Raw genomic sequence first — 11,010 nt, 5'->3', positions numbered from 1 at the left:
TTGGGGACGGAGGACGTCATGTACAGTATCACAACAATTGTATAATAGTAATCAAAGCAGCAGCTACCATCGTATTAATAATATAAATTTTACATTATTTTCAAAACATTTCATGCTTTACATTAAAACTATAACAAAAATTAAGACGTAGAGCTCCGTCTTCGCAACACCTGAGAGGGTACCTATCTACTAACGTTCCTGAGAATACAAGTGGTTTGAAAAAGTGTCAACATTAAAGTTGGTGAGTTCATAAGTATTTTTATTATAAAAAGTATATTCTTTGTTCTTTGGAAAAGTTCGCTTGTTTCTCCAGAAAATTCTATATTATCTTAATGAGTAATATGACTGTGCCCGTTCCTTCTGCAATTATTTAGTGAATACAAATTATATATAATACAGATCGAATAAACAATTGAATGTGTGGATTTGCCCTAAGCCCACAACCAAACAAGGAACAGGAAGTAAGACGGAAATCACACATTCCACTGCCCATCGGATCTTCATTATATATAATTCTAACATATTCACTAAGTAATCACAAAGTTAACATTAATGATTCTTTTAAATATGATGAAAGCGTTTCCTTCAGAAAATCCTATATTTTCTTGGTAAAATGGTGACCACAATAGTTCCTTCTACAATCACTTAGTTTATACTAGTTATATATAATCTAATATCGAACGAACAGTTGAATGTGTAAATCTGCCCTAAGCCCACAACCAAACAAGGAACAAGAAGTAAGGCGGAAATCACACATTCCACTGCCTATTAGATATTATTTATATATAACTCTGACGTATAAACTAAGGAATTATATAATTAACCATTACATGTCCCTTATATTATACTAGTTTGTAAATAAGTGTTGAACCTTTTGTAAATATGATGTTTATCATAGAAAATCCTATATTTTCTATAAAACCGATTTGTAGTCTTGATCGTTCCAATACCGAAAAGCACAAGTATAATTACCATACTTAGTATAATGATACCTACACTACTAGAAAAAAAAGCCTTTTACGACACGCAAATAATGACACTCACTTATAGAAGACGCGCATTTGTGCGTGCCCTAAAAATTAATGTCAGACTTCTAAATTTTGAAGAATAGAGGACACGCATTTGTGTGTGCCCTAATATTATTGTCCCACAAAAAATTACAAACACGGAGGGCGCTTTTTTTAAGTGTGCGTCCTCTGTGAATGTCGCTTTATAATTTTTCTCAAAACGCACGATCTCAAAAGGGGGAAATGAAATCCTCCTAAAATTCTAAAATTTTTAAATACACCGCTTCATTCTCTTCTTCCTTTCTCTCTGCAAACCCTAATCATGATACCTCGCCTCCCCTTGTCGGACCTTAGGCTTACTTCTTCTATTGCTCAAATTTACAAGCCATATCTTATTAAGGTGAATTTTAACCTTAATAATGATAAAAGTCCAAAGCAGCCACACCCAAGTCCCAAAGTAGAGGTTCTACTTCTATCAACAATGGCGTTCTCCAACCCTCTCTTCTCATCACCACTCCCTCTGTTCCCACGCAGATCGAACCACGGCTAAAGTCCAATCCGTTTTCCTTATCCAGTTCAGGGTTCCTTGGCGCCATTAGTCGCAGCATCAGCTTAGATAACCATCTCCATCTCCATATACATCCGATTTCATCTGTTTCTTCACTGAAAACCAAATTCACCATATTTTCCGGCCTAACAGGTGGTCAAACAGCTCTAGCACTACGTCTACTGTTAGCCCTTCTAAGATTTCCTCAAACATCAATTGCCCTTTTGGTGATGAGGTATACAGTTTAGACAATTGATCGTTACAAGAACCATCTTCAAACTTTTCATGCTCTTAATTGACAAGTTTTATGTTAGTTTCGTGCAGCAAAAAAAGCATCCGAAGAAATTAGGGCACAAGTGGTATTAGGAGATGGGGAAAAACAAAGTTCGTCAAGAATCAAATTGGAAGTATTTGAACCACCCACGGTAGGGAATCCGATAAAATCTTTATGTTTAGCTTCTCAATTCTTAGTCAACATCTCTATTGCTGTGATCAGTGGATTGGAGGTACATGAATGTGGTGTGAGATAAAGTCAACGTCTCTATTGTTGTCATGTGACAACCATTACTATTGGCCAGTATTAGAAGGTATAATGTTTTTTTTTATCAAATTTATCGTTTGATTAAGAAATCACGATTCCACATAAAACTCTTATTAAACAAACACATAATCCTTTTTATCTATATCTAACTAGTTACTTTATGAGATAAAAAATAGTAAACCAACTAAAGCTTGTTTTTATCCTTTCAGATCACATGCTTGAGTTTAGAAAGTAGAAGATACTCATGTACTCGTGCCCTGCTGCTCCTACTTTAGATGAGATCAATGTTTGGTCCTTTCTTAATATGATTGAATTACATATGAAATTGACAGATCAATCGAAAAGATTATTCCATCCAATGAATTCTTAAAGGAATCAGTTTGTACTTTTGATTTTCATAACAATTTTATCCCCTGTCCTAGTCCCAAGTAAAATGACTTGATTGCCCTTCATATAGTCAGTCTGACTTTTACCTCCAACTTTAAATCTTTTTCTATTTTGCTAACAACTCATTTGCAATGGTCATAAACTGATTGAAAATCATTTAGAGCAAAAAAAGTGTCGTCTATTGTTTAGTTTCCCATGTTAAAAGATTTTTACAAGTATTGCTTTTTTTTAAAATCTTTGTCAGAAGATGATGTTACATCTCTTTTGATCAAAGATGCCAAAAGTGTAAAGCTTTGGTCTCCTAAAATGAGTCTGGTCATGAGATTGTAGTCGTTGAATGAAAGTAGAGGTATGATCTTTCCTCTCTAAAACTACAACGTAACTTTATTTCTTTTGTGTGGGTTATTATTCTTTATCAGTGCATATATGGTATGTTTCAGTAATCCTTATCGAGAATCAGGTTTTCCAGATGTCAAGTTGGTAAAGTCAAACAAGATGGTTATTATAGTTCTTATTTATTTCTATTAAAAGATAGGAGTAGTTTGTCGCATCTCATTTAATGCTATTCTTCGTGAATCTGCTGAGGAGGCTCCAACTGATCCTGTATCATACCCAATCAGTGATGCAAGAGTTCTTCCTGTTTCATCAGGGAAACCAAGATTTGGGGCTGGTGCACAACTCAAAAATGCAGTAACTCTCTCTCTCTCTCTCTCTCTGTGTGTGTATATATATATATATATATATATATATATATATATATATATATATATATATATAAACAAAAAACTCTACTGATAATGATGTTGTTTCTTCAATTTATAGATTGGAAATTGGCCAAGGTGGCTGACTGATTTATTTGGTATTGATGATGATGATGATTCACTCAAATCTTTGTAGAAACGAATGGGAGAGCCCTTGTAAATTCACTTATGCTTTGGAAAAAGTTGAATCTTGGATCTTTTCACGAATTATCGAGTCACTCTGGTGGTAGGTTTGGTTCATAATATTAAATATTAATGACTTTTCTTTTTTTATTATATAAGAGTATAAGTATGTGGTGATTGAGTTGTTGCAGACACTTACTCCACATATGCAATCAACGGCTGCAAGGGCAATTGTTAGAATTGTAGATTCAGAATGTAGTAAAAAACATCACGTGAGCAAGAACAAGCAAACTTCTCAATGGAGCTATGGAAGACTGCTTTCATGGATGCTTGTGAAAGGATTTGTACTGTTCGAGTTGCTGGACATGATTGTGGTTGCTTGCCTGTGCTTTCTAGATTGGTAACTTTTCATCTGATTACATTATATGTATGTGTATAGATTATACAATATACATAGAGCTTAATAGTAATTTGTTTTTTGGTTGATAATGTTTACTAGGTAATGGAAGAGTGCATGGGGAGATTAGATGTGGCTATGTTTAATGCTATTCTTCGGGAATCTGTTGATGAGGCTCCAACTGATCCTGTATCAGACCCAATTAGTGATGCAAGAGTTCTTCTTGTTTCATCAGGGAAACCAAGCTTTGGGGCTGGTGCAAAACTCAAAAAAGTAGTAAGTCTTTGTCTGTATACATATATATAAATAAATTATGTCAACCAAAACTCTAAAATGTTGTTCTTTTGGCAATGTGTAGATTGGAAATTGGTCGAGGTGGCTGATTGATTTATTTGGTATTGATGATGATGATTCATCATTCAAATCTTTTCATCTCCTGAATGCATTCAGTGACCTGATGAATGCATTCAGTGACCTGATGATGCTTCCTAAGGATATGCTGTTAGCTTTACCCTAACTTACCTCTCCATCTTATTTACCATTTTACCCTAACTTACCTCTCCAAATTACCTCTCTATTTTACCCTAATTTACCATGTTTTCTATCTGTTTGCTCTTGCCTCCATCTAATATCAATCCACCAAAATCTGGAGAGGTAAGTTAGGGTAAAATATAAGTTAATGTTTAGTAGAGGTTTTGATCCTTATCTTTTATCACTCATAATGTCTACTATATATTGTTCAGGGCACGTAAAACAGAAAGAATGCCTTGTGTGTAAACCAGAAAAAAAACGACAACAACTCTGTTGCAAGAACCAGAGGTAATGTTTAGGGTTGTGCTCGGTGATTCTCAATTATGAAGTCGCTGACAATCTCAGTGAAATCAAAGGGTAATACTGTAATTATTGAATTATCTCTTTTTCTTTTTCATAGTCAGTTGTTTTTTGTTTTGTGTAGCTGTTGTTCGAGGACTACCATCATATGCTTCATGGATGGATCTCACGGTAACAAGAATTAGTTAGTTTCTCTTGATATACATGAATTATATAAACTTAGATGATCTTATACAAAAAACTAATTAAATTGATGCACAAACTAATGCCAATTTAACAAATATATTCGTTTTTTACTAAGATTTAAGAATCTGGTAGACCAACAAAATTTCATCGGTACAAAAAAAAAGCAGAAAACTCAACTATCTTGACAAATTACAAGAATAACCTTGAAATGGGTGTATGTGGATCTCAGTTATCATAAAAAGATTTGCAACAAGTTTATATACTAATGTTTCAGGAACTGCAGGGTCAATTGCCCCTTCACTTGACCAATAGCATCACCTGGTTCTAATGTGTGATGGATGCTTTCTTGAGGATAGTTATCAGTGCTTAATGCAACAATGGCTTCCAATATGCAATCTTTTCTCATAGAAGTGGTTAAATCCCTTGCTAAAAATGCATATACTCTATGTTCCCTTTCCAAGTATGACTATTCCATTGAAGTTTCATGCCTGATTTGTAGAGGTTCTATCCTATCATTCACTTCTATAACATGAGTAACACTTGATACTTCAGGAAACATTCTTATGCAAAGCTGCTTAGCAAGGCCATTCATGAAAACTGCATCACAAAGATTAGCAGGTAAGAATCTTTTCTATGTTTCAATCAGTTATAAAATGACAAATTCTTTGAGTTATATGCATTAACCTAAAGTGTATTTTGCATCACAAAGATTAACATGTAAGAATATTTTATTTATCATTGTGATAATTTTGAGAAGTTGGATTTCTCGCTATCTAACTTCTTATAGTAACTGATTGGTTTCTTGTTATGCTTAAATCTTAACAGCTATCATTGCAACCTTCAACAATAGTTTTGGATCGACACCTTCTAGCAAATGATATAGTGTACGTGTTCTTGTGTTGCTATTGTGGATTCGGGAACATCCTTGCTTACTGGTCCAAATGTATGTATCTCACGTGAAGCTTCTGTTTGAACTATTAATCTCAAGGATTTCAAGTTTTTCATATTTCTTGTATCTAATTAGTTTGAAAATTTATGTTACAACTTCTATTGATTTGTTTTATCTTTCCATGCAACGATTATTTGAATGACATTAAATTTTATGCAATGGATTGTATTTTTTGTATATGATATTTTATTTTCTATTATGAGATATTAAATGCAAATTTAATTTGAAAATTAGTAAATCTATAAATAATATTGTAACACCGTAAATTTTCAAAATAATTTTTCTTTTTCAAAATCACATAATGTATCACATCACAATTTCAAATCCATAATCAATATTGTTTTCAAAACAAATCCCAAGATCTCTACACATAATAAACTCCATCGGTGTGTGTACGTGTCAAGCCGTCGCCTTCCCACGGTCCTCGCTGGTACCTGAGACATCAAACACAACAACTGTAAGCATAAATGCTTAGTGAGTTCCCAAAATACCACATACCACAAATACGCCACTCAAGGCTAAATCCGACCCTCTGGTCTAGATGTCTCAGCGGGACCCTCCAGTCCCGCAGCTCGTCGGACCCTCCGGTCCAGTCACAGCTCATTGGGCCCTTCGGCCCGGTCAGAATCGTTGGGCCCTCCGGCCCGGTCAGAATCGTTGGGCCCTCTGGCCCGGTCTATATAACCATACAGCATACAAATAACACATAGCACGAAATCTCTAAGGCAACACATAATCTCATACATAACACATAAGACCCTCTGGTCAACTCGAAATACCACTCAAGGTAATGTATAGTGAGAAGACTCACCTCGCGTGTCTCGGTAACTCGTAAATCTCTTAACCACTAGTGCTTGATCTCCCGAGCTATCGTCCTCCTACAACACAAGCATATTTCTACTTAATACTACCTTGACTCTGGCTGACTAATACCACGAAGTCAAACCAGTCAACACTGGTCAACGGTCAACCCGACTCGCCGAGTCTGGGGTGGACTCGCCGAGTTCCTACGGGAACCCGATCCCTCTGAATCTCTTTCGACTCACCGAGTCACTCACCCGACTCGGTTACTCAACCCCTGGTTCGTAATCGTTGAACAACCCGCACCAACTCGCCGAGCTTGGGGAATGGACTCGGCGAGTGCATTCCATGCACAAACCCAAACGACCTTCTGAGGTCAGATCCGCTTCACTAACTCATAGATCCAGTCTCCTTAAGCTTATTGACCATGTAAAGTCCAAGTCTTGATGCTCATCAAGCATTTAATAGCTCATGAATGGTGTTTTAGCCTCAAATACATTGATCCCAAGCCAAAACTTCCATGGTTGCATATAAAGCTTTGGTAAAGAGGTGCTCTGGACCTCTATGGGTCCAGATCCAGGACCTTAACTCTCTAAGGGACCATGAGGACACTAGATCTAGCCACAAATGGGTTCAAAGGCCCTAAATCTACATGAACATCACAATAACAGAGAATAATTCGAGATTGTACCTCAGTTATGATGTCCTGGACCTCAGTTCTTCAGGAATCCACCCCTCTCTTGCTTCCTCTTGGCTAGATCTCCTCTTTCCTTGCTAGGCAACAACTCCAAGATCAATAATGGCTCCTTCCCTCACTTGAATCGCTCAAATGCTCTAGGGTTTCACTCTGGGGACTGATGAGCGCAAGTGACGGCCATAAGGCCCTATAAATATGCCTCAAACCCGAGAAATCAGGGTTTCATTAAACAGCGTGGACTCGCCGAGTCTGAACGCGATCCTGCGTCCAAATCCACGATCATACTCGGCGAGTCTAGGCTCCAACTCGCCGAGTCTCCTCACAAATTACCAAAATAAATAAATGAATAATACCTGGGAATCCGGGTTGTTACAATTCTCCCCCACTAGAACTAGACTTCACCCTCGAAGTCTCGCTCTGCAAATAACTCCGGATGCTACTCACGCATCTCACGCTCCGGTTCCCAAGTCATCTCGGACCCCCTCCGATGTTGCCACTGAACCAAAACCAAGGGTACTTCCTTGTTCCGCAGAACCTTGATCTTTCGATCCACAATCGCAACTGGTCTCTCCGTGTAGTTCAGGCTCGCATCCACCTGAATGTCCTCTAACGGCACTACCGCCGACTCGTCGGCTATACACTTCCTCAACTGAGACACATGGAAGGTATTATGAATCCGCTCCAATTCCGTGGGTAGCTCCAAGCGATATGCTACCCTGCCCACCCTCGCGATCACTCGAAACGACCCAATATACCGGGGCCCTAGCTTACCCCTCTTCCTGAACCGGATCACTCCTTTCCAAGGAGATACCTTCAGGAGAACATAATCACCGACCGGGAACTCGAGCTCGGTTCGAAGTCTATCTGCACAACTCTCTTCTGGCGACTCTGAGCGGTCAACAACCTTTTCCTGACCTGCTGGATCTGCTCTGTCGTCTGAAGCACTATCTCCGTACTACCCATCACACGTTGCCCCACCTCACCCCAGCAAATAGGGGTACGACACCTCCTCCCATACAACAGCTCAAAGGGTGGCATACCGATGCTCGAATGATGGATGTTGTTGTAGGAAAACTTTGCCAAGGGCAAATATGCGTCCCAGCTCCCGCCGAAGTCCAACACACATGCTCGGAGGATGTCCTCAAGCGTCTGAATCGTCCGCTCACTCTGCCCATCAGTCTGTGGGTGGTATGCGGTACTAAAATGCAACCTCGTACCCAACTCCTCGTGAAATTTCTTCCAGAATCTGGAAGTGAAACGCACATCTCGGTCTGACACGATCGAGATGGGTACGCCATGCCGCAATACCACTTCCCTCACATACAGCTCTGCCAACCTCTCCGCAGAAGAACTCTCACTAATAGCGAGAAAGTGGGCGCTCTTCGTCAATCGGTCCTCTATCACCAAAATCGCATCGACACCCCTTGCCATTCTCGGCAATTTGGTGATGAAATCCATGGATATCTGCTTCCACTTCCACTCTGGAATCTCAAGTGGTTGCAACTTACCATGCGGTTTCTGGTGCTCGGCCTTAACCCTACGACAGGTTAGGCACCTCTCAACGAACCACGCCACATCCCTCTTCATGCAGGGCCACCAATACTCCCTCTTTAGATCCAGATACATCTTAGTGGCCCCAGGATGGATCGAAAACTTCGATCTGTGCGCCTCTTCCATCATGATAGTACGCATCCCGCCCACAAACGGTACCCAAATCCGACCCTGAAAGGTCATAAGCCCGCGGCTATCGGTAACAAACCCTGACACCTGCCCGATAACTCGCTCTCTCTTACGGTTCTCCAGTCTCACTGCCTCGGCCTGGGCCCCTCTGATGGTATCCAATACCGGAGTCATCACCGTCAACGTCATACAGATATCTCGCATCGGGGCACCCTCTGCCATACGACTCAGGGCGTCGGCTACCACATTAACCTTACCCGGGTGGTACAGGATCTCGAAATCATAATCCTTTACCGCATCTAGCCATCTCCTCTGCCGCATGTTCAGGCTGGGCTGATCCATCAAGTACTTCAAACTCTTGTGGTCCGTGTATATCGTACACCGAACCCCATACAGATAGTGACGCCAGATCTTGAGGGCGAACACCATAGCCCCCGACTCCAGATCGTGGGTGGGATATCTCATCTCATGAGGCTTTAACTGCCTCGATGCATACGCGATCACATGCCCTCTCTACATCAACACCGCTCCCAACCCTGATATCGATGCATCACAATACACCACGAAATCTTCCATCCCTTCCGGTAGTGCGAGCACAGGAGCTTCGCACAATCTCTGGCGAAGGGTCTCAAACAAGGTCTGCTGCTCTGGATCCCATGAGAAAGTAACACCCTTCCGGGTCAACTTGGTAAGTGGCACGACGATCTTGGAGAAATCTCTGATAAATCTCCGATAGTAGCCTGCCAGCCCTAAGAAGCTCCTGATCTACGTAGGTGACCTCGGCACCTCCCAACTCATCACAGCCTCGATCTTGGCCGGGTCAACCAAAATCCCATTATGGTTAACGAGATGCCCTAAGAACTGGACCTCCCGTAACCAAAAATCACACTTGGAGAATTTGGCGAAAAGCATCTCCGCTCTCAGAACTCCGAGGAGCTCCCTCAAATGTTCCTCATGTTGCTCTCTGGTCCTCGAATACACCAGGATGTCATCAATGAATACAATTACTGAACGATCCAACATCGACCTACACACCCTGTTCATGAGATCCATGAATGCCGCTGGTGCATTGGTGAGCCCGAATGGCATCACCACGAACTCGTAATGCCCGTAACGAGTCCTAAACGTCGTCTTCGGGATATCCTCATCTCGGACTCTCATCTGATGATACCCCGACCTCAGGTCTATCTTGGAGAACCAAGACGCCCATTGCAACTGATCGAATAGATCGTCGATCCTCGGTAATGGATAACAGTTCTTGACCATCAACTTGTTCAACTCCCAGTAATCAATGCACATCCGGTGTGAACCATCCTTTTTCTTGACAAAAAGGATCGACGCTCCCCAGGGAGAGCTACTGGGACGGATGAACCCTTTCCCCAACAGCTCTTGCAGCTGTGAGGATAACTCCTGCATCTCTGGTGGCGCTAGGCGATATGGCGCCTTAGCGATAGGCGCAGCCCCGGGAATCAAATCGATACGAAACTCCACCTGCCTCTCGGGAGGCACACCCGGCAACTCCTCGGGGAACACGTCCGGGAACTCACGCACTATCGGCACATCATCCACTGAACTTGGCCTCCCAACGGCCTCTCGCATATCCGTCACATAGGCTACGAACCCCTTGCAGCCCTGCTGCAAACTCCGCCTCGCTTTGGCAGCCGAACAGAATACTGAACAACCACGAGTCCCCTCGCCATAAACTGTCAGCACTCCCCCACTAGGATCTCGGATCGTCACCAATTGATGCTCGCAATTTATGACAGCCCCGAAACGGCTCAACCAATCCATGCCTACTATAACACAAACATCCCTCATGGCAATCGGTACCAAATCAATCGGAAACTCCACCCCGAAGATCTCCAGTACGCATCCACGTATCACCTCGGTAGCACACACCTCACGCTCATCGGCTATGGAAACTTGCAGAGGTAGACTTAACGCCTCTCTCGGAATACTAATGTGCCGACTAAAAGTCACAGATACGAATGACCGACTCGCACCCGAGTCGAACAACACTAATGCAGGTACAAAACTCACAAGAAAAGTACCTACGCATAACATATAGCAATTACCATAGCATAAACTCAACATAAAATAGAT

This window comes from Lactuca sativa, chromosome 3 (assembly GCF_002870075.4).
Source record: "Lactuca sativa cultivar Salinas chromosome 3, Lsat_Salinas_v11, whole genome shotgun sequence".
Lineage (NCBI taxonomy): Eukaryota > Viridiplantae > Streptophyta > Magnoliopsida > Asterales > Asteraceae > Lactuca > Lactuca sativa.
The sequence above is the reverse complement of the archived record's forward strand: the minus strand, read 5'-3'. Positions refer to the sequence as shown.